Consider the following 23,747-nt stretch of genomic DNA (forward strand, 5'->3'; position numbering starts at 1 on the left):
AATATAACTGGGTGTCCCCCCACCAAATCTGGGAAACCTGTTTGAGCTAGAAGAGGGAGAGGGATTCTATTTTTATATTGGGTAGTCAAGGAAGGCTTCTGATGATATGACAAAAAAAAATCAGAGAGTTAAAGGAAGTAAGGGAGTGACCCATTCAGATATTTGCAGGAATAGTATCCGTGGGAAAGAATAGTGTGTGAGTGAAAAGGCCCTGAGGCTAGATGTATTCTTGGGGGGGGGGGGGGGCGCGCAGTGTAGATGGTGGAAAGAGAGATGGTTACAGATTGCAAGGGGATGAGCTCAGGAAGTTGCATGGGGAGCCAGACTCTGGAGGTTTTAATAGGATAGCATAAGAACTTTGGTATTTACTCCAAACAGTATGAGAAGTCACTGGAAAATTTACGCCAGGAAATGCCATGATCTACTTTGGATTTTAAAAGGATGTGCCTGCTAAGTGGGGACTAACAGGAATGACGGAAACAGAAAAAGCAGTTAGGAGTCAATTGCAAAAATCCAAAGAAGAAATAACTGTGGTTTTGTGTGAGTGTGGTAGCAGTAGAGGTAGTGAGAAGTGGACACTTTCCGAATCGATTTTGAAGGTAGATCCATTGGATTTGTTGACAAAGTGGCTATTGTGAGATCTGTGGGAGAGAAGCCAAGGATAATTGGGAGGTTTTGGCCTTGGCAATTTGAAGAATGGAAGAATGGAGTTGACATGGACTGAGAAAGCTGCAGAAGGTACAGGCTTTAGAGGGCAGTTTGCAGTGTGTTTTTTAAGGAGTTAGGTTTTCAGTGGCTTAGTTTTTCTAGTGGAGACGACTAAATGTACATGTACATCTGGTGTTTAGGCAAGAGATCAGGAATGCAGCCATGTTTGTGAGTTGTCAATATATAGATGTTATATAAAGTCAGAGGACTACAGTCTTGTGCCGCATAATGACATTTCCATCAACAACAGACAGCATATGTGATTTTGGTCCCATAAGATTAGTACCATATAGCCTAGGTGAGAATCATCTAGATTTGTATATGTACATTGTACGAGGTTTGCACAACTACAAAATTGCCTAAAGATGCATTTCTCAGAATGTATCTCTGTTGTTAAACTCTACATGACTGTAGATAAAATCACCTAGAGAGACTCCAAGGATTGACCTGTTGGCAGCACAGGTAGAGGCATAGAAAATAAAAGAAACAATTGAGAAGGAGCAGTTAGAGACACAAAAGGAAAACCAAGGGAGAGTAGTGTCAAAGGAAGCAAGGGAAAAATATTGTGTGAAGAAGAAAGATAATCAGTGATGTTATTAGCTGTTGATATTTTGAATAATAACAGTAACAAATAACCCTAAGATCTTTTAATTATATCAGTTTCATTGAAAAAAATACAATAAAAGATGAAGCTCATCATATCTATTAGGGGGCTTCTAATTCCTTATTTATTCCTTTAGCTCCATCTCTCTAGATTGGAATGATTTTGGTAAACAGTTCAGCAATACAAGAAGACAAGTATGAGCCAATATTCGACAATTCCTGGCTCTTAATTCATTATACTTACATTTGTTTTAACTTTAGTTAACTTTCACATCCTTCTAGACTCTCTAGGTCTCCTGATAATATCTACACTCTTTATCTGAATCTCTATTTTAAATCTACCTATCTTTTATTTGCTTTTTCTGCACTCACCACAAAGACTTTTACATTCTTAAAGAAATGTATGAATGCAGGGCCAGGCTAAAGTTTGACTTCCCTGACTATGCCTCCCCTTATTATAGCTAATAATCTACCTTGGTTTGAAAAACATCTAAGCCATTTATTTCCTTTAAATAAAGGCCTCATCTGTTCTGTGTCCACTCCCTCAGTGTTCTACTAGCTAATCTGAAAAACAAGTCCAAATCGATGTGTTGAACAACTAAGAGCATAATTGTCTCCCTTTCAAAATATTACATTTAAAAGGAAGTCTTCACAGCACATAGTAGCTACTGAAAAACATTGTTGAAAATTTCTCTGTGAAAAGTTAGGTATGGGGACAAAGTTGATAGGAAAAGGGTTTGGGGTAGGGCTCTGAAAAGTTACCCTCAATTCACCGAAAGTGGACAGTTGCCCACTTTCCGACATGGTGGTTCTCTTTTTATATAGGAGAGGATTATCTCATTCATTTCCTCAGTTCAAACTAAATGCATAGTTTGCAAAATGTTTTGGAATTAATTTTAATCAATGAATTTCTACTTTATTTTGAGAAGACCAATAAAATGTTTTCCATACACACTCCTAGACTTCCTGTTTATTTTGTTTCTTAGAGTGTTAAACTAACAAGAATATATAAGCTTTTATTTAATAAAAAGAAAAGTTCCAGTTAGAAGTTGTCATATTCACAGTTGTGTTCCTAAACAAAGTAAGTATAGAGGAGGATTGCCAGATATCTCGAGTGGAGTCTAGATGTGACCTGAGAATTATTTACTAGACCCATCAAGCTACCTTGAAATCCTCTGGCTATGTCTGGCCCCTAGTGTGAGGATTCAGTGCTGCTGGCAAGTTCACCTCTGACTAGCCAATGGAATCAGGCAATAAGACTGTGGGAGCTGTAAAAATGTTACCTTTCTTGAACCTGAAGACCTTTAGTGTCTGGGTTCTATTTTAATAAAATCTAGTGCAGAGTTGCTTATCTGTTTCTTTCCAAACTCTCAGAACCTCACAAGTCAGTCCACAAAACTGAGTTGAAAATTTGGCTGGATTTCTAGAACATCCACCCCTGGTGTTCGCCAAAAATATCAAAAGGGCAGCCTTTCTTGTGGTACTCAGGCTCTTCTGATTTCAGGCCCAGTTAAATACCAGGTACTTTCTTCTTCCTTTTTGGGTGGGAAAGTAGGATATGAGAAAACTAGAAGGAGGACAGAATACCTAGACGTTTAAAAATTAATCTTTTTATATTTTCAGATCCTTGATTAAAAGTAACGTAAACTAGTGAGTTTGAACGTTTTTTGTTTGAAGTAAAAAGAGCAGCATAGAAAAAAACCTGGAGGCAATCTCTGTGCCAAGACCAAAGGGTAATTTTGTGTCCTAGCAGTTCAAGTTGTGGGTTGCTTTTCCACAACTATGCTTCCACTGCTATTACTTAGTCTGCTGAGAGTTCTGCCCCGACTAGTGCCCACATAATCTAATAATGAGCAGATGCTCCTGCTGTGGATGTTGCTCTTAGATGGTGATTTTGGGGGAGATTTAACTCTTTCATGATTCCAGGAAACAATGGAATGGAAAAAATTGAAGTCACCTAACATCCTAAAATAATTAATGCAGCTTGCAAACTTACCTACTGTATAAGTGGGACCTGAATTAACAAGAATAGAAAACCAAAAGAGAGTAATGTCTTCGAAAGCTTTCTCTTTTGTTTGTTTTCTTCCATGTTTAAAGGTCCTGGTAATTATATTCAAGATATCTGGGTTTTATTAGGAACCATTAATTAAATTAAGACTCACTACATAGTTTGTCAGAAGTAAGATATTTCTATGTTGTGCACAGTTGAGTGATAATGTGTTCAAAGTTCAAGGTCTAGCAGGTAATGTCACCTGGCTAAATGATGGCTCCAGGAGCAAGGTTTTGTCTTTAGGTTTTGAGGAAGCAAAAATACATGTAAAAAGATATGTAGCTAGACAATTTTCTCTTTAACCACACATCTGTGGACACCTCAGGTACAATAGGTATTACTGAAATCTAGAAAATATGCTTAAGAAGTTTGCGCCAGATATGTCTCCTTAGGGTATAAATTGTCAATTCTGGTTGTGCTGGTTTAACTGTCATGTCTTCTGGAATCCACCCCATAATTCTAGAAAAGAGTGTGAAGAGCTTTACCCTGTGAAAGATGGCAGATCCTTAGTTTGATTGACAGTTTGCTTATTTAATAATTTTAAATACATTTTTATAATTTTAACATAATGAATGGAGATCTAAGAGGGATCCCCAAAATATGTAGAGTAAAATAAAAATTTATTCACACTACTCATAGGTGTTCACTTTGAGTTATTTATTTACTCAAGTAAAAGTAAAAAAAAGTAAAAAGAAAACACAAGTATTATTTACACTTGGGTTTTCTTTCTTTCTATCTTTTAAAAAAACTGTATATATTAATTTCTGTTTTGTTTTCTTATGAAATAGAATCATTTTCTATGGGTTTTTTCCTAATTATTTGAACTTAGCATTTTATATATATAATTTTGTCTTTGGTGAGGAAGATTGGCCCTGAGCTAATATCTGTGCCAATCTTCTTCTATCTTGTATTTGGGATGCCACCACAGCATGTCTTGATGAGCTATATGTAGGTCCACCCAGAATCTGAACCTGTGTACGCCAGGCAGCTGAAACTAACACTATGCTGTGGGCAGGCACCAATTAATTTCTGTTTTTAACTTCATTATCTTTTCCCTAGTTCCTTTAAGTGTATTTTCTTTTCCTAATTTCTTGAATGCTTGGTTTATTTTCATTTTTTTTTACGTAATTACAAAAATATTTCAAGGCTGTGATTTTGTCTCTTGATACCACCTTGGCTGCATCTCACAAGATTTACGTGTAAATTATTAATTTCACTATTTTCTAAATAATCTGTACCTGTCAATTTTTATTTCTTTTTGGTGCAAAGTTATCTAGAAAAATTACTGTAAATTACACAATTAGAATTTTTGCTTGTTTTGTTTGTTTCTTTAGCCTTTGATTATCATTTATTATATTATTACATCGTGGTCAGAGAATATGCCCTGCATAATTTCAGCTCTGCAAAATACATGGAAATATTTGGCAAAACTGTAGAAGACTACTTTTTTCTATATGTTTCATAAATATTATATGTTTTATATTCTTTATAGTGCTTATAGTTAAAATATGTTTATTAATTCAGTCATGTTAATTACTTTTATCAAATGGTTTATATTTTTTCATGATCAATTAGAAGCATCAAAGACAGAGAACAGTGCGAAAATCTTCTGAGAAGTTCTGTTTCTATTTACTTTTTACATAATGTTTTTTAATGCTATTTGTTTACCATATAAAGATTTGTGACATTTTTGCAACTTTACTGTAAAGTGCACTTTTTCTGTATAAATGGCCTTTTGTAATCTGATTACTTTTTCCTTCAAATACCTTTTGGTTTTACACTAATATTTTCATCCATACAATTGAACTTATGGACAACTTTTCTTGTTAAAAATAAAATTTTACCTGAAGAGAACTGGAAAGATGGAAAGATCAAAGTCCATCATGATATAGTTAGAACGGGATAACTGCCCTTGTTCTTCTCTAGAGGGAACTTCTTTGCCTGAAAAATTTTCTCCTGTCATGCAGGTGATAACATGCAACATTAGCATGAAAAAGTATGAGAAGAAAGGATTTGCTCTTGACTAGTTAAGAAATAGGCTTAACAATTCACAAATTTCATATGGGATTAGACTTTAATAACTAATAATCACCTTTGTCAAGGAAAATGTATTCGACACTGTGAGAAGTAATTGCAATTTATGGAAATGTTTTGAACCAACATAAGAAAAATCAAAGTATTGCTAGTGACAATGGTAATATGAAGTTGGCACACTGTGCTAGAAGGAAGAAGCATCTTGACCAGCTCATTCTCTGGGCTTCCTCTCAGACAAGACTTCATGTCCAGAACTTCTGAGCTTTGGTTCATTAAACTCACACTTCATCACCACAATTAAAATCCTTTTTCCACAACATCTTAAAAGAGAGATCGCAATTAATTCCATAGATACCTTTTCCTCTTAACACTATATTTCATACAACTGTCTTTTTTTTTTTTTTTAACATCTAACTATTTATACATGTCCTGACGTAATGCTCTTTTATTTGTTCATGCCTTCTTTTTCCGGTCACTGATGGTAAGCTTTTAGAGGACGGGAATCTTCCTGATTTAGTTTGCTCCTTCCTAGATAGGCTGAGCACAGAAACATGCTTAAAAGTACACCATGCTGTGCCAGTTATCTCCTTTTCTAACATTACCCATCCATACCTCTCCCTACATTTTTTCCTCCCTAAAGAGCATAATAATTAATATGAGTAGAAGTGTTAGGTAGAGAGGTGAGGTATAAAGATGAAAGAAGTTTCAATTTTCTTTTTAAATCTTCAATCCTTGACCACAATTATTAAAAAACTGTATTGGACAAGGCCTACAATATAAATAAAGTTTGATATGTTTTCATAAAATTTGCCATTGCATAGTCAATTGGGTGAGAGGGAGTAGCCGACAGCTAAGTTAGACGTAAGTTGCTGTATCATCTCATTAAAGGAATCCAAGTAGCCTCTTGTCTCAATCTATCTATTAATTTTCATTTATGTTTCAATCACTTCATAATCTGCTGATTACTGAATGAGCTATTATCTTTGTAGTCTGATATTTGGGGGCCTTAAAAAGAAAATTGTCTGGAGCATGCAGTACCTGGTGGAGGTTAGAATAAAACAATGCCAAAATACACTGGCTCAGTCTTGGACATCAGGCTCCCTGAATAGTCTGTAATTAAGGAGGAGTAGAGGAGGTGTGGTACTTGTCTTATGTAAACGAGAGATACGTAATTGAATTAAGCAGTGGGGGGAGGGGAATAAAACAAAGATCAAACCTCAAGTAACATCAGTTCCTGTTCTTGGCAATGACATTAATGATGAAAAGATTTCTTTGTTCTTTTGCATATTATACCACCCCACGTAAAGCGAACACACTATTGCAAAATTTGTAATTTACCCAAAGACTGACTATTTTGAATGTGAAAGGATAGCTTTAGCAGGTTTAGTGTTAGGAGTTTTAGAAATCTCCTCCTAATACTTCCTATGTGGAACTTTAAGGTGGAACATGAAAGCAGCTGACAATATTAAGAAAAAGAAACCCTTAAGACTGAACACAGGTTATTGGTTCCTACACATAAACTGTGCAGTTGAGAATAGCCTCAGGGGGCCATTTCCAGGGAAAGACTCACCTGGTGAGGTCAGAACCTCAGGAGTTTAAAAGCAAGGGGCATGCTTCATTACAATGTGGACTGGAGGTGAGCGAACAAGATCCCATCGCTCTTTAGAGAAGCTATTTCATGGCTCACCCGAGTGCTCAGGCATAAATACACAAGCAGGAGGCCCGTTACAAGGGGTTGAGACAAGTTGTAGCACTATCTGAACGTGAGCCAGGCCAAACTGCTAGGGCCCGAATTAAAAGGAAACGGTTTATAGGCTGTGGGACCTCTTACCAATCCATCTTTTTCACTGGGGAGAAAAAAAATCCCTTTCGCAGAGGTGATGAAAACCTGTATTAAAAGGTGACACAGCAGAAAAAAAAGAGGCTGAGCCAATTGGTTGAGCATTTCAAAAAACAAGAAAAAAACAGCCAGCATGGTTTTAAAAATATTTAAGTGGGGAGGGAAGAGGGGGAGGAAAAATCACAAAATTGTCTATGATTAACAGTTCCAGGACAAATGATATTGACAGTAAAGAACATTTAGAAAATTCAAGAATTATATTATATTTAAGCAAACCTCTACTTTTTTATAGCTACATTATGAATGTGTTGATGAACCCTTTGCAGTGGTGTGAGATGTGAGGTTTGTAAAATTCATCAGCCAATTAAGTGGACCCATAGCTAAAGCCAATGTTCTTGATAGGTCTAAGAAGGAGACAAATTTATGAATTTGATAATTGCTCTTCTCTGCTGTGGATATTAGCCTCTAGATGACCTTCAGCATACTTCAAGCTCTCTTTCTTAGCCCCACAAGCCTATAGGCACTTGCGGTACATGTATACTTCAGTCGAGATCATAAATATCATTGCCCTTTACAGGTTGTATGGCAATACATATACAGTACTATGTTAAGGGTCTTTGGGAAAGTATCCATATAGAACATATCGTATTCTTTGGTGTTAATACAAAAGGTAATAGAGGATTTGCTAAATGGTTCTATGACTGGAAAGAATGGAAATTTCTCACCCAGACCACCCTACAAGAATGGACTTATTGCCCCACCTGCCAGCAGACAGTCTCCATCTGTCAGTTCCTTCAGGGTTTGCCAAAGTTCCTGTGGACTGCTTCCTCCAAGAGATGCTCTTCCTGCCCCACAACCCATCCCCGTTCAATGACTGACGGGGACAGGTATAAATATCCAGTCATTTCTGGCAGGACAGGACAACTCTGAAGGGCTTGTCTATGCTCCAGAGCTTTCCTGAGCTTTTGACCAAAGGTTTATCGGGCTTCTATGGATATTCAACTTCTCCCTCTGCCCAAACTTACCTCCTCTCTTGACATATTCTACTCACCCAAATTCACTCTCAGTTCCTGCTTCCAGAGAAAACAACCTGTGAAATAAGACCATATTAAGAGAATGTCTAATAAGTGTTCTCTGCATCAACCTTATTTTATAGATTAAGCAATTAAAGTACAAATGAAGAGAACTTGCTTGGGATGAATAGTGAATTACATATTAGATATTAGGGCTGCGGTTTTTAAATCTCCTGATTAGCCTCTCATTTTTCTGATTGTAAGACTCACCAGGGACATTCAATAAGAATGCCAAACTTTGGAAGTTGTAGTTCCATTGGTAAGTGAAATTCTAGGCTGTCAATAACTTTAGTTGTGTATTAAAACTATGTACAGGGCAGCTAATGAGCTAAAACATATGAGAATATTAAATAATTGAGAATCACCATTGTTTCCATTTTTTTCTAAAAGATTTCTGTTATATCTCTTATATTTTCAGTAGAATTATGTAACTGGAGGGGATCTTGATGATTACGTGGTTCACACTTTTCAATTGGTACATCGGTAGAATTTGAAACTATAATCTTGGAATTAAACATGAAAAGTGGGCAATATGCGTTGAGTGGGCCACAATTAGATAAAACCAAAGACAGTCAATGCATTGCATGGTATTGGGGGTGAGTATGAACCATGAAAGATGTGGATAATTAAGGTGTAACCATCTTCATGCTAATTAGCTAGTTTTTGCTAATCAGTTATTAATACACATTTATTTCCAATAAAGTGTAAAATGGTAATGCAACTATGTGACGTATCCTGCCACTTATCTTGTTTGCGTATATTTCAAACCTTCAAACTGACTAAAAAATACTCATTTAGATCATGAGTATTTATTTAGTATTTGCTATGTATTAGGCAATATTTTAGGTGCCGGGGATATAGTGGTAAACAAACATGCAAAGTCTCTAACCTCATGGAGCTTATATTTCTGGTGGAGGAGATAGTAATTTAGAAAGCAATTAAGTAAGTAAATAAATAAATACAATCCATAAGTATACAGTCATGTACTGCATAAACGATGTTTCAGTCAATGACAGACTACATGTACGCTGATGGTCCTATTAGATTAGCACCACATAGCCTAAGTGTATAGTAGGTTATACCATTTAGGTTTGTGTAGGTACACTCTATGATGTTTGCACAATGATAAAATTGCCTAACACATTTCTCAGAATGTATTCCCGTCATTAACTGATGCATGGCTGCATGTTATAACGTCAAGTAAGTTGTAGGAATAAAGATGAAGAAGGGTGAGAGGATAGTAACATGATTGGCTGCTCTAGGTAGGATTGTAAAGGTTAGACTGTGGGAAGTTAATTTGGAACAGAGAGCTGAACGAAGTAAGAGAGTGGGTAATGCAGATATCTGGTACACAAGTATTCCAAGCAAAGTGTAAAAGCCCTGAGGCGGGAAGGGCTTTGGGGTATAAAATAAATCAAGGAAAGTGCTCTTGGAGTGCAATGAGTAATCTGAAGTACGTAGGAAATTTAAGTCAGAGTGTTTGCCAGAGGTTGGATCTTGTGTGGGCTTACAAGCCATGGAAGGGACTTTGAATTTTATTCTAAGTATAATGGGAAAGCACTGGAAGACTGAGGGCAGGGATATTATATAATGTGATTTATCTTTTAAAAGGATCACTGACAAATGTGTGGACGTGAAACTGTAGGGAGCAACAGTAGAAGCAATTAATATGAGGAATATTGAGGAGGCTATTGCAGTAGTATAGACAAATGGTCATAATGGCTTGGTTTTTGGCAGTAGCCCTAGAGACGATGAGTTGTTGGATTTGCTAATGATTTCGATGAGGGGCGTGAGAGAAAGAGAGCAGTCAACAATGACTCTCAGGTTTTTATTCTGAGCAACTAAGTGGATGATGGTACCATTTACTGAGATGGAGGCCACTATGGCAAGAAATAAAATGGTGCCATGAGGAAGCATTGACCTATTGCCAATGGTTCATGCATGACATGATGGAGTTTCCAAATCTCTCCTTTTGGTTCCTAGTCCTTCATCATTTATTTGGGGTCAAAACAAGTACAAAATAAGAATTTGACATGCCAGAATGCCAAATGAGGAAAAATTAGAACTGGAAAGCATAAAATTATAGGATAGCAGAGAAGTGATGCCTGTGGCAGAGCCTTTATTTTTCTAGAATAGTTACAACAAAGCAAAAGGGACATTTTGCCTTTCTATTATGAATGTAAAAAACACAACATAAGAGTTCCTTGAAATTCTAAGATGGCCCTATTCTTTAATTGATATTTTGTTCTAAAATACAGTAGGATGGAATTATGTGAAAGATCTTTTTGACTGTAATTTTCATTTCTATTCCTTACAGTACAGTGTCTCATCCTCAGCTATGTATTCAGTGCAAAATAGACAAATTATAGTCCAGCTTCCAATAATCCCCTTTTCTTTGAGCTTTTCTTTGCTGTTTTAGGTGGAGGACTGCTTTAACTGTGGCTTCACATATGTTTGTGAAAAGGAACGTTGGTTGTAGGTATTTGAAAGATTGTGTTTACATTTGTTTCCTTTTAAATTTTAGCCACAGTGCTTAAATTCAGATTGTTTCAAGAGATGCTCATAAGATCACAGCTATGGCCCCAGTTAGGATCCCCTGAGAATTTGAAGCCACAGTGGGCCTCAGTGCCAAGACAGTAATATTTAAACAGTTGATGTTGACTGATTCTACCACCTACCATACCAACCTTCATCCAACCAGCCACAAACACCTACAAAATAAATTCTTTGTTAGTTCTACCAAGACCAAATGTGCATTTGCCTGCAGAAGGTTTTGTCAAAAGCAGAACATGTTAGTGAGGAGCTTTTACCAATATCATTCCATCATCACTATCATTGTCATAATCATCATTGTCTTGGGGCGGGAGGAAGGGACAATTTGTGACAAGGTGATACATTTCTTGGACACAAGAATGATTTCTAATCTCTTTCCCACACACATCATAGACTCTTGTGTCTTGAGGTCTTTTAATATGTTATGCATGTTCAGAGACTAGTAGTGGTAATGACAAAGCTAACTTAATTGATGTCCTGCAGTAATATGTAGTTCCAACTAACTCTTAAAAAATGGCAACCAACCTACAGAGAAAAATTCCAATCCGTAATTATTATGAATATAGCTACCTAGGTGATTTATCTCTGAAGACATTTCAATGGGCATTGAATTTTCCAAATAGGTCAATTAATGTCATATTAATTGCTGTTCTTACATTGCCCCAATTGACCTATTTCATATTTGTGTGACTCCAACGAGAAAAAGGAAAAGACAACAGGATAAACCTTTCCTTTCAAGCTGCTGTAATGTCCCATCTTTCTGGAATTGCATTCAGAGTAAGGATTTTGTATGAAAGGGCTTCAGGAAGTTACAAAACTCCTTTACATGGCCTGTTGGATCTGTGTACAATTTCCAGCATTACCCAGAATAAATACCAGGAGACTGGTGTGGTTTATACAAGAGTTTATAGAGAAAAAAAATCCACCCACCAGCTCCCATGCTGAGGATTACAACCAGGTCTCTGCTGCCAAGTTCTGTGTTTAGGTAAAGCATGAGAAAATCTGCCATTTTTTTTAAAGTCACAAAAGCGTTTCTATAGTAAAGAGTGGTAAGAAGCTGACAGCTTTTTATGCATAAAAGGCAGCTGTTCCTTCTCAGGTAATATTATTAATAAACCCTAAGGTAATGTTTGCTCTGAAATACGTCTAATTGAAATAATTTACTCTGACCCTTGGAGAATTATGAAACTGTTTTCATCATGTTCACACACAGCAAAATAATTATGAGATGCCATATGGAAAAGCCATCATGTGGTAGATGTCTTTCTGAATCTATATTTTTGAAATATTTCTCACAGATAAATCAAATAGCTAATTCACAAAGTAGAGGTGAACAGTGCCTTTTCCACGTGGAGATTTGATGTGAAATGTTTGCAGTTCCAGAATATTAACAGGGGTGTTGACATCAGTAATTACTACAGTTATGAGACATTTTTCACAAAGTATTATGAGAGCAATATCTGGTCATACAGGGACAAAAAAGGTATGGGACTTTACACATAGCGTATGAAATATCTAGGTACGTTTAGTCTCAGAAAACAGCGTGGGTACATTGGTGACTGAGGTACTTTTTGCCTTTAGCATAAAATCTGTCTGGAAAGTTCCAGCAGTTTCCACTGAGATAGCACATTTGGCAAGATGAGACTGAGCGTGGTATGTAAGGACTTTCGGGAAAACTTGTCAGCTTTCACAGGGAAAGGTCCAAGTGTTTATGGGAACTATGAAGTGGTGTTGGGTGGCTCTCAAAGGGATCTGCGGGGTCATTTGGGACAGGGATTTGAAAGCTTTTTGATTGAAGCTCTTCTGAACTTATCAAAATGGTTAAAAGTCTGGCTGTGAGTCTCATGAGAGCAGACTTTCTTGTGAAATTTCTGGTATGGTACTTTCCTGCTGGGGTGAGAAAATCTTAGTAGGACAGACTTTCTCACCATATTTTAATTCTTGAGATCCACGTCCCTGTTAAACCCAGGAAATGGAGAATCACAGGAAACCGAGCTTTGCTTTAAACCTCTGGGAAGTTAAGATTCAGATTTCTCTAGAGTTTCAACTGTTTAACTAAATCAACTTGCCCCATTTCCTGAACATGTCCCTCCCCCTCCGAAAAAGATGGGGTGCAAGAACAAAAAGGAAACACATAAAGAAAAAAAAGTTTTTAAAAGTGAAATCCACTTTTCCATAAGCTTTCGGTTTCTCCAAACTTCTATTAAATAAAAAGTGGTAAATAAACACACCCTGTTAACCTTGTGGTAGTTAAAATACCTAGTCTGCATTTCCTACCTCTCCAGGAGTGGTATCAAGAGCCTCTTGGACCCTCAGCATTGCCACAGTTTTTAGAGGGATCTCCATTTCCAATGCCCATGACTGGATTTCAGAGCACATGGTCTCAGTTGCAACAAATGAGCATTTTCTTCTTCTAACAGCTCTTTTGAGGCAGCCGCTGGGATGTGGACTCTGAGTCTGGCCAGGCAGTGTCATCTTCACAATTAGCTAATAGTTGGCACATTGAAATCCTAGTTCCAGTCCCCTCGGGTCCTTGCAGGAGCCTCCCATTCGTATACAGCCTCATCTTACTTCAATTCCTCACGTTCAATTTTCCTTAAACTTTAAAACACATTTATATAAAAGCTCGTGTATGTAGATACCATCCACAAATGTTTACAAGAGTTTTGCAGAAATGCGTGACCAAAATTTTTTCTCTTTCCCAAAGTTGCAGTTCTATCTTCAACAACGGAACACGGGATTTTTTTTTAAAAAAATAGTAAATTGCAAAACTGGAAACTTGACAAAACGATGAACTGCTGCTGTTTTCTAATATATTTCGGGGCAGATCCTCGTACTTCCCATTTTTAAACAACTGCCAAGCATTTGTTTTTATATCTGCTAGACATCTGTGCTATTGGTGAGCACTGTTTCTAGCTATCGACCGTCCTAAAATAAAGGTAACATTTTTTCTGTGATTTATAGTCTATCATTATTATAGTGCAGCCTCTGAATGCGAGAACTAGAAATTTATTGCGCACTTGTGTCTTATCCCCAACTCATGTAATAGAGGAAAGGTAAAATGTCCTGGCTTGTTGAGGGCTCTCTTCTTTAAGCAGCTGTCTTTTTTGGTGGGGTGCTTGCAGCTTGATTAAACTACACGGAGAAGGTCAGTGACCAAGCTTTGCCTTTAACAGTTTCCCATAACATGTATTCCTCATAGGGAGCTTTTCTCAGCTCAGGTTATTTCCAGCAATGTTCTCAAACCAAAAGAATGGCCTTTGCAGTAAACCAACACATTCCCTCTTTTTATCCTTTATCTCACATGTAAGCAATGACAGCATTTCTGTTTCTTCTGCTGACTGAGCCAAGAAAAACTGGATTGATGAGGCTGTCTCTTTTTCATAAGTGTATTATATTCTTTCTTTGACCTTTCAAAACATGGGAATCTTCAGTTTCGTAAGACCTCTTAAGGAGGGGAATTCCCCACCCCCATTCCTGTCTACTTCTCATCACTTTTTGCCACTGTGTGGCCAGCTATCCTTGGGAATAATGCATTCAGTACACATACATGCAGACTCACACCAATCCCAAACACATTTACTGGAAATTTAGACTATGTAGCAGAAGTATAAAGAAAAGCTTTGCCATAGGGTTGGATTCCCAACTTCTGTTACACTCCACAAAACTTTTTGGAAGACACTATCGTGAAGAAATTAGATATACTGCATAAATATTTAAAAAAAATAAAGTAGCTAACGCTAAATGAGTGAAACTTAAGAAAGATATTTTGACATCTAATTTCCTGTTCCAAAATATATCAGTAACATTTTCATGGTTTCTCACCCATTCTTGCTTATTAATAGTTTCCAATTTCTGATTATGCTTTATGTGTGAATGACTGATAACTATTTGGGAAGGGAAACAAGAGAAGATGGCTAAATTCACAAAGCCAAATCCTAATTAGTGCTTCTTTTACATCCTTCAGTCAGGCACCAAAGTGCTTATAAATTTTTAGTTTAGACTCCAGATTCTCCTTCTTAAGTCAGTAAGACCTCCTATCTTTAACTCTGATGAAACTTAGTTGAGACTATTGCAGTAAATTGATTATGTCCTAAAGGAGAATGTAGACTGAGGGCAGTTTCTCAAGACGTTGCCAAGTGCAAACGGCTGTTGAGTAATTGGGTTTCCCATTGCTCTCAGAGTATCAAAACAAGCACCTGAGTGTTACCTCAAAGTTTCTCTGCTTAGACCCTCACTTATTTTTCTCATCTCAAAATCAGGTAAAATGCTTTGTAGAAAACTGAAACCGTCAGCCAAACTATTTTATTTATGAAAGTATGGTATAAATGGAAATATTCCTAGAAATTCCATTTTTTCCCCTGTGGGGTGAGAACCACAAAAAGAGCTGAAATCTAACCACTCAGAAGTTAATTGCAGGTGAAAAGAGGGCTTAGAACTAAAGTATGAAGATCAGGAGGCTAGGTCTTTCCACAAATCTCTAGATTCCACTGACCATCTGCCAATTAAAGAAATCTATTTTGCTATCCTACAGGGGTCTCACAATGAACCCATCTAAAGTGGAATGCTTAATTCTTTCCTCCAAACTGTTTCTTTCCCTATCTAGTGTATCTCAATAAATGACACTATTATTGATGCAGTTGCTCAAGATAGAAAACCAAGCGTTCTCTTTGGTTCCTCCCTTTCCTCAATACCTACAAGTTACATATCAGCAAGTCTTCTCTACTGTCTAATTCTCTTCATCCCTACTGTTTGCACCCTAGTACCCTAGATTAAGCCACCATCATATTTCATCTAAACTATTGAAATAAGCTCCTGATCAGTCAAGATCAAAGGAGGAAAACAGAGTCAATGCCTGGTAGTTGAACATTAGGAGCATAAAATGTATTATAAAGTGATTAGGAACGCTGAAAAGCCAAATAAGGATAGTGTACCAACCCCAACATTAGCTACATCAGCAAAACACTTCCATTCCTAGACCTGGAGGGCAACGGGAGAAGGCAAAGATATTAAAAGAGCCAAGGAACAAGGGCCACACAGCAGAAGGTGACATCACAGTGGGAGCGGCTGTTTAGAACCCTGATTAGAATTAGAACCACAGAGAGATCAGGCTACTTCCTGAAGCAGTGAGACGGTTGTGTGGCCAGCTCGACTTATCCCTTTCTTTGGCCCCAAACTCATATCACAGCTTCCCATTTATCCCACCTAGCTTGACGGCAGTTGACGAAAGTAGCCTTGGAAATGTTTGTAAAAAGCCAATTCCTGGAGAGCAGAGTAAGGGGGAAGAACGAATCTGTGAGTAATAGTGCAAATAAGTGTCACAGTCTGCCTCTTTGGCTATGCAGCATGTATTCTCCCAAAATATGTACAATTTATTGTCATACAACAACAACTTCATGTTCCATCTAAGGAAATACAACCCAAACACAAATGAAGAGATTCTCGCACCTCCCCACATGAAGTCTCATCATTCACTGTTCACTCTTATATTGAAGGTCTCCAGGTGACACAATGCCTTCTTCATCAGGTCTATATGTGATTCCACGAAGTATGGAGACTTATGAATTAAAATGTAAACTTCAGGAGCCAGCCCCATGGCCGAGTGGTTAAGTTTGTGCGCTCTGCTTCAGTGGCCCAGGGTTTCGCAGGTTTGGACCCAGAGCACAGACGTGGCACCACTCATCAAGCCGTGCTGAGGTGGTGTCCCACATGGCACAGCCAGAAGGACCTACAACTAGATAATACAACTATGTACTGGGGGGCTTTGGGGAGAAGAAGAAGGAAAAAAAAGAAAAAGAAGATTGGCAACAGATGTTAGCTCAGGTGCCAATTTTTTTTTTTTAAAAGCACACTTAAGCATTGCCAGCACTCTTCACATACACAGTAGAGAAAGAGGAAAGAGTAAAATATGAATAATTTATTAATATATACATAATGAAAATAAGGAGCACTTTTAGAGCCCTAATTTCTGTCTCTAATCATGAGGGTGCTTCTTTCATCCACCTTTTCCTCTTGCCCTAATACAGAACCTCGGTTGGTCAGGCTTCTATGTCTGGTTGGTGAGCCAAGACTTCTTTCCTAAAGAGTCTGAACACTTATTGGTTCTGGCTTTATTGGGTAGTTTTTGTGGATTTTACTACTGGGCTTGGAATTATTAAAGGAGGAGAGTCCCAATGAATTCTATCATGTTTCAGCAAAAATTTCCTGTTGATAAGTAATTTCCTGATCAATATCCACATCCCCTTCCTTTGCCTGATGGTTCAATGGCAGGAGAAACCCAAACTATCCAGGTAGTGGTTTTAACTTAAAATTCAATGGGACAATTATTGTGTCATTAATGAAAGTACTTCCTTTTTTGGGAACTAAGACCTGTAAACCTGCAAAGTGTGAAGTTATAAGGACAGGAAGCAAAAATGATGCGAGTATAGATATTCGGTGTAATAGTGAAAACAGTAACTCCTAATTCTAATTCTTTGTTCCTAAACACTTACATACTGGCCATGGGAGAAGCAGCACCTTATACTGTCCCTCGTTTAAAGCACCCAAAACTACCAGATTGAGGTCTCCCACTGACTTCCCAAGTGAATCATCAGTAAGCCATTCACTATTCTATTAGGTCAGTTTCCTTTGGGCAATGGGGTACATTGCAATACAAGTGAATTTCATGGGTATAAACCCATTGCTGCACTTTTTGCTGTGAAATGTTGCCTAATGTGTTGTGAGATTCTATGATTATTAACAAGATAGTCCTGAAAGTTCATGGATGATAGTGCTGGCAGATGCATAGCAAATCCATTTAAAGAGTAGGTATGTGTTCTAGTGAAGACAATCGATGCCCCTTCAAAATTATAGAGGTTCACTCTTTTCAACCTGTTATCAAGAAGTTGATGATTTCTTTGGGTATGATGATATGTCAGCTGTTAAGCATTGGCCACTGAGGTTGTACATCGGACACTATGCTGTGGAGGTAAAATCTATGCTGTTCTGCCCTTGCAAAGCTTCTATTTCTGGCATGATAGTACCTGTGTACATGGACCCACTGAATGAGCACTGGAGTGTCTGGGGAAGGCAGCTGCCTGATATCCACTGTATGAATTACTTTGCCCATCTGATTTGAGAGCCTTCTCAACAGTGGGTGTCTTTTCGCTGAGCATTTCACATGAGATACAAACACCTTCGTGCTTTGTGCCCATTCTTGGTACGAGCTTTTCTTCATCAGTCAACTGCTCATAGGAAATTTCTCACAGATCACATGTGTGGGTTGAGAGAGGCAAGGATAGTGTGGGATAGCTTATCTAAAAATAAAATCAGTGTTATTTGACTCTTTCAAATGACTGCCTCTCAGTTCTGCTCTCTCTTGAATTATCTATTTATCTATTCTTCTCAGTCATCACATCTTTGGACTATTGGGACATTATGGGGTGGCAATAGCTTTAGCACTTCACATGGGTGCCAGTTTCAGGGCCTAAGAATTGTCTGAGCAAGATATCCTCTCTGAAACCCTCAGTAGTTCTGCATTTTGTTTACTTCCTAAACTTACATACTGTGGAGTCTTATTTCTTGAATCTGGACCCTGACCTTGAAATTGAATTGCTTTGAAGAACTCTTTCAGTAGGGATAATTGTTATCTTTATTAGCCAGAGTGAACATAGCCAAATGAACATATCTGACATACCTTTATTAGTCAAAGTGTGCATTGGGTGGGATCTAAGGAAGCCAGCTCTTAGCAGTTTCCTTAATTTTTTCTTCCAATTTATCTCGGTAATTTTCCAGTGTCTTTGCCATTGCTCAAAAAATTATCTTGGGGTGGAGAATATGTGTTTTATAATTCCATAAATCATGGGAATAAGTTGTTCTGGTCATTTTAAGTTGAAGACCTGAGCCTCTTTCCTGTATGCTCCCAGAGGCTGGCTTGGAGCAAAGCTTTGTGTTTCATACAGGTCTTTACTTAAGGCTCCAAGGAGCCTTGTATCTGTCAGGATCCTCAGTCCAAGATGCAGAAAGAAGTTTTGGATATTTCAAGCAGAAAATGGAGTTATCAAAGGACATTGAGGACTTTATTGATGGCCAGGGAACCAGGCTACACCACTAAGAACTACATCCAGAATCACACCAGAGTACTGTCCATGACGACATCGTGTTGCTGCCATCCTTCCTTCACTACTGACACTTTCGATGCTGGATGCTGGACATAGCTGGGAGAAATGTTGCACACTACCATTTTGATGTGTATTTTTCTAGGACCTTTTCAAAATATACATACATATTTTTGTTTCTATTCAAACTGGAATGTTTTTTAAAGTTAGCAATACACTGTGAACATATTTTTCCAATGCTTAGAAAATTTTTTCTATAATATAATTTATAGTGGTGCATAATAGATTGTTACATAGCTCTACCAGAGTTTATTTAACAAATCCCATATTGTTTGTGCCATTTCCAAATCTTTATTATGTTACATAACATTTTAATGAACATCCTTGCATTTTTGTTTTATATAGATTTCAGGATATTTCTTTAGGATAAAATTCATAGAGGTTGAATTGTTGTTTCAAAAAACATGGCAGTTTTTAAGTTTTCTATTTGACTTGCCAAATTCCACTTCTGAGAGTTATCTTGGGGGATAAAGTGCAGGCCCAGGGTCATTTTTTGAGAAGCAGTTTGTTATGGAAAATAGAATAGGCTGAAAGATTCTTTATTCTCTCATTCCCAATTCCCACTGTCATTCTGTAGCATTTCACTTATCCAGATTGCAATTCCAACTCTGACACTCCTCTATTTTTATAAGATTTTTATAAGGATTAAATTAGATAATGCATAGAATTGCTGCTCATCACATGCCTTGCACAAACTGAAAACTTTTTAGAGGTTACCTATTACTACTGTTATTATTAATCTGTTTTTTCTCACTCTTCTCATCACTGATGGTCAACTTTCATTGGTACAGTTATTTCTCTGCTGTTTTTTGAGGACTCCTGATATGCACAATATATGCATGAAAAATTTCACTCTTTGAGAACACTGAGGCACATATTCAAAATGATATTGTAAAGGTGAAACAATTATACCTATAAAAACAAAATTCTTTCTCTACTAAATCTCACATTATCCTTAAAATTTCTATAAAAAGTACCAAAGTGATCTCTCATAAATTGGAAAATATTATTTTCGCTGATAGTCTTAGAAATATTTAGGATAAAAATGTACTTTAAATTCATCTTGACAGAAATAGTTTGTTGCAATTACATCACTGACACATACAGATATTACATATATGTCACCTTGAGTTAATAGTGACCTGAGGAGGAAATTTGGTTTAGCAAATCCCTTCTAGTAACACCCACAGAACTGAAAACTTATCCCACTTCTTGGTGGTCTTCTGCCCATCCAAAGCTCCTGAGGACCATAAAACATGCTGGTTCCTCTCCTAACTGCTGTAAAATACATCCTGTGAGACCCAGGGGAAAATCATTCTGAGGTTGGGCATTCCATGGAGATTCAATATTCCACATTTTGAAATGTAGCTAGAAGTGGAAATGGATTTACTTCTCATGATCTCTTTGTTCATAATTAGCGATATAAAACATAGAGTTCAGAAAGCAAATGAAATATGATTGAAAAGAAAAGCCTTGATTTTACATACGAAATTTCTTTACCAGATGGGTGAACAAGGGTAACTTAAGATAGTACTTCAAATTAAACAGCAATGTTGAAACTATGAAATACTAAACTTCTAACACCCATGACCTAGTTCCTAGAAAGAAAGTTATCATATATTGTTAAGGTGTTCACACATTTAACAAATATTAAAGCATTCATTACATGTAGGGCATAAGAACTTATACCTCACTCAGTGATGATATTAATAACAATTCAGTAATCATTAATGACAGTTATGCTGTTAGTAACCACAAGGCAGGTTTATTAGGGTTTTTCTTTTCTTTTTGTTCTCTCCTATTTATCTTGACTTCCCTTAATTTAATTTTAGTCTCTCATTTAAATATAACCCCTCTTGTTCCAAAAAGCATTTATGACAAACATGTTTATAATTTGGATATTGTCCTAGCAGTCTTTTCTTTCAATTTTTCCTCCATTACTTGGGACTAATTGCTGTGATTTCTCTCTTTTCCTTCTTTAAAACCACCATATATAGAACATACGCTCTTGTGTGTGCAATTAAATATCTATATGGAATTCAAAATCTTTGATAACATTAAGATTGGGCTTGACTCACAACGATATTGACTTAGTCAATGCATTGACACTGGGTTAATTAGAACGTTCTGCATGGTTAGGAAATCTGGTTATTTGGGTTCTGAGTTCTCTTTTGGTATAGAAACTCCATCTTTTGTTATGAACTCAAGACATCATGTTTTTTAATTGTATTCTGGAGGAAAAAGAAGACAGTAACAGTTTCTGAGCATCTACCATCTGAAATCTTTTCTCTTTTCTCAGTAATCCTCACAGCAGCCTTCTGTTTATTACTTTCTCTATTTCAAACATGAGCAAAAATATGTATAGTACTAAATGAGAAAGCCGGGATTTAAATTCAGATTTGCTTTCACTTATTTAAACAACAAACACATATTATATGCCTCATTGTGTTTTAGACATTGGTGTAATGGAAGTTGTTGGAGGTTATGGAAGTGTTGTGGTGGTGGAAGTGATTCCAAAGTCACTTCATATTCTACTATAATATTGCTGAAAAAATTTTAGATACTTTCTTGGTATTTCCTGAAGATTCAAATCCTAACATTGCAAGTCAAATGTAATTTACAAATGAATCACATAGCCAAATACACTGATTTGTCTGCTCTGGTGTTGTCATCAAAAATAACAAGGTCTCGATGTAGTCTGCTTCACTCTGAGAATATGGAGGGCCTGTAATATTCAATGTGGAATATACAGCAAACACGAAGCTGACATGCTCCAGTGTGGCCATAGCCAGAGGTGGATTTTCATAAAACTAATGTTTAAGCTTCCAAAGTCCTGGGAGAGACCCCAGTAATCATCGTTTTATTTTCCTCTTTCTCTTTATTTGCGAAAGCAAGGCAATTTGTATTCACTTTCTTCATGAATATATTCCAAATTATATAAATTTTAGTGAGAACAAATCCTTTACCCACCACTAGTTGTACCAATTTTCGAAATATTGACTGGCTCACATACTGGTTAGTTACTAGCCACGCCCCAACGCCCTAGGGGTCCCTCCTCCACTCTAGCTACAGTGGCTTCTCCATGGAAATCACCTTGCTCTCTTTATAATCCAGCCACTGAAAGGTTATGCCAGTACAACAGGTAGACTGCAGCACACTGCTCCAGAGCCATGGTAGGGCCTGTTTGCATTGGTTGTGTCTTGTGCTATTATCAATGGTTAAATATTTTGAATATCATCCCTTGCAAACCTGAAGATTCAACTGAATTTCAAAACTCCCATAGCTATTGAGGGACACTTGCAAAGCAATGTCAACTATTTTGTGAGGATCCAGTTACTTTGGCTTGATAAATGGGTCAAACTTGAACCCACCTGAATGCCGAGAGTTTCCCAAGTAATCAGGCCAACGTGAGTCAGGTATAGAATCAAATCACCATTTGATTCACTGAACTTGTTACATTGTAACCTTTGACTCTCAGGATCTTGGGGAAGAGGGAGAAGAAGTGAGACTGCATAATGGCTAAATCTTCTCCCTTTCATCTCCTTTCCTAATTAGACCTATGGTTTAGGAAATGGTTGTTTTCTTCCATCCTTCTCAATCCTGCCCCCAAGGATTAATTTTAAGGCCTGTACAATGAAATAATTAACGTTTTTAATTTGACAAGGAATTATTTATATTTGGACCTCAATGGTTCCTGAATTGAATCAATCATAAATCCTTGGTTCACGACACATTAAAATCATTTGTCATAAATGGCTGTCTTTAATTTCTATTAATTAATTCATTAATTAAAATAGAAGGAATACCCATGAACTCACCACTCAACCTAAGAACTGGAGGGTTATCAATAACTAGAGTGAACCCCTGTCCCAGTTTGCCTGAGACAATCTTTGTTTACTATGATTCTCCTGGTTTAATTACTAATAGTGTCCCCTTTCACTCTCAAAATTCTCCTGGTCTTAATGATATATTACATTATAACTCAGCCCTCTGTTTCTTCCTGGCCCATCCCTCTGCCTCCCCTCAGAGGAAAATGCTATCCTTAACATTGTGTTTATTGTTGTATGGTATTTATTTGCTTGTTTGTTTTTGTCATACATATGCCAAAATATTACATTGTTTGTTTTAAAACTTTATAAGAAAGATGTCATACAAGTCTTCTCTTCTGGAATTTGCTTTTTCCAGTCAACATTATGTTTCTAAGATTTATCCATATTGTTATGCTTACAAATAGCTCATTCACTTTAATTTTCTTTGCTGTATTATATTCTACTGTGTGAATATACTACAATTTATTATTTACAGGTAATTATTATATGGATTGTTTGCAATTTTAAGCCATTACACCCAGTTTTATTCTGAACATTCTAGTAAAATTCTAGAAGCTGTGTGTAATAATTTATATTGGAGATATGTGTATATATATGTATACACATATTACAAATAGAATTGCTGTAGTACATGTATGTATATATATAGCACGTGTGTGTGTGTGAGTAGAATTGCTGTAGGGTTAGTGAATGTTCAACTTAAAAAATATAATATCAGTGGACTTTCTGGGGTACTGATATTTCTGTTTCTTGATGTGAGTGCTGATTATAGAGATGTATTAAGTTTGTGAAAATTCAGAGAGCTTACACTGTGTGCAATTTCAGCATTAAATTATTATTAAATAAAGAGTTACAAAAGATAATGTCAAATTGTTTTTCAAAGTGATTGCACCAATTTAT

At 36.9% G+C, this 23,747-nt stretch overlaps 2 long non-coding RNA genes across 10 annotated transcripts in view; one reads left to right on the top strand and one right to left on the bottom strand.

The window, feature by feature from the left end:
- The window catches only part of LOC111768898 (uncharacterized), a 30,310-nt gene extending 14,400 nt beyond the window's left edge, over positions 1-15,910 (bottom strand). Inside the window, exons 1-3 of one of the 2 annotated variants that reach the window (XR_011428483.1) lie at positions 15,800-15,909; positions 13,139-14,271; positions 8,287-8,325 (exon numbers count right to left, since the gene is read on the bottom strand). This is a non-coding gene — a long non-coding RNA (uncharacterized lncRNA). Of the gene's footprint in view, positions 1-8,286; positions 8,326-13,138; positions 14,272-15,799 lie in introns of both variants that reach the window. The other variant, XR_002801540.2, reaches the window with a different exon arrangement.
- Positions 15,911-15,946: 36 nt separating this feature from the next.
- The window catches only part of LOC111768897 (uncharacterized), a 142,973-nt gene continuing 135,172 nt past the window's right edge, over positions 15,947-23,747 (top strand). For 3 of the 8 annotated variants that reach the window (XR_011428478.1, XR_011428479.1, XR_011428477.1), the window contains exon 1: positions 15,959-16,156. This is a non-coding gene — a long non-coding RNA (uncharacterized lncRNA). Of the gene's footprint in view, positions 16,157-23,747 lie in introns of all 8 variants that reach the window. The other 5 variants (XR_011428476.1, XR_011428482.1, XR_011428481.1 and 2 more) reach the window with 3 other exon arrangements.

The sequence above is a fragment of the Equus caballus genome, chromosome 18, assembly GCF_041296265.1.
Source record: "Equus caballus isolate H_3958 breed thoroughbred chromosome 18, TB-T2T, whole genome shotgun sequence".
Lineage (NCBI taxonomy): Eukaryota > Metazoa > Chordata > Mammalia > Perissodactyla > Equidae > Equus > Equus caballus.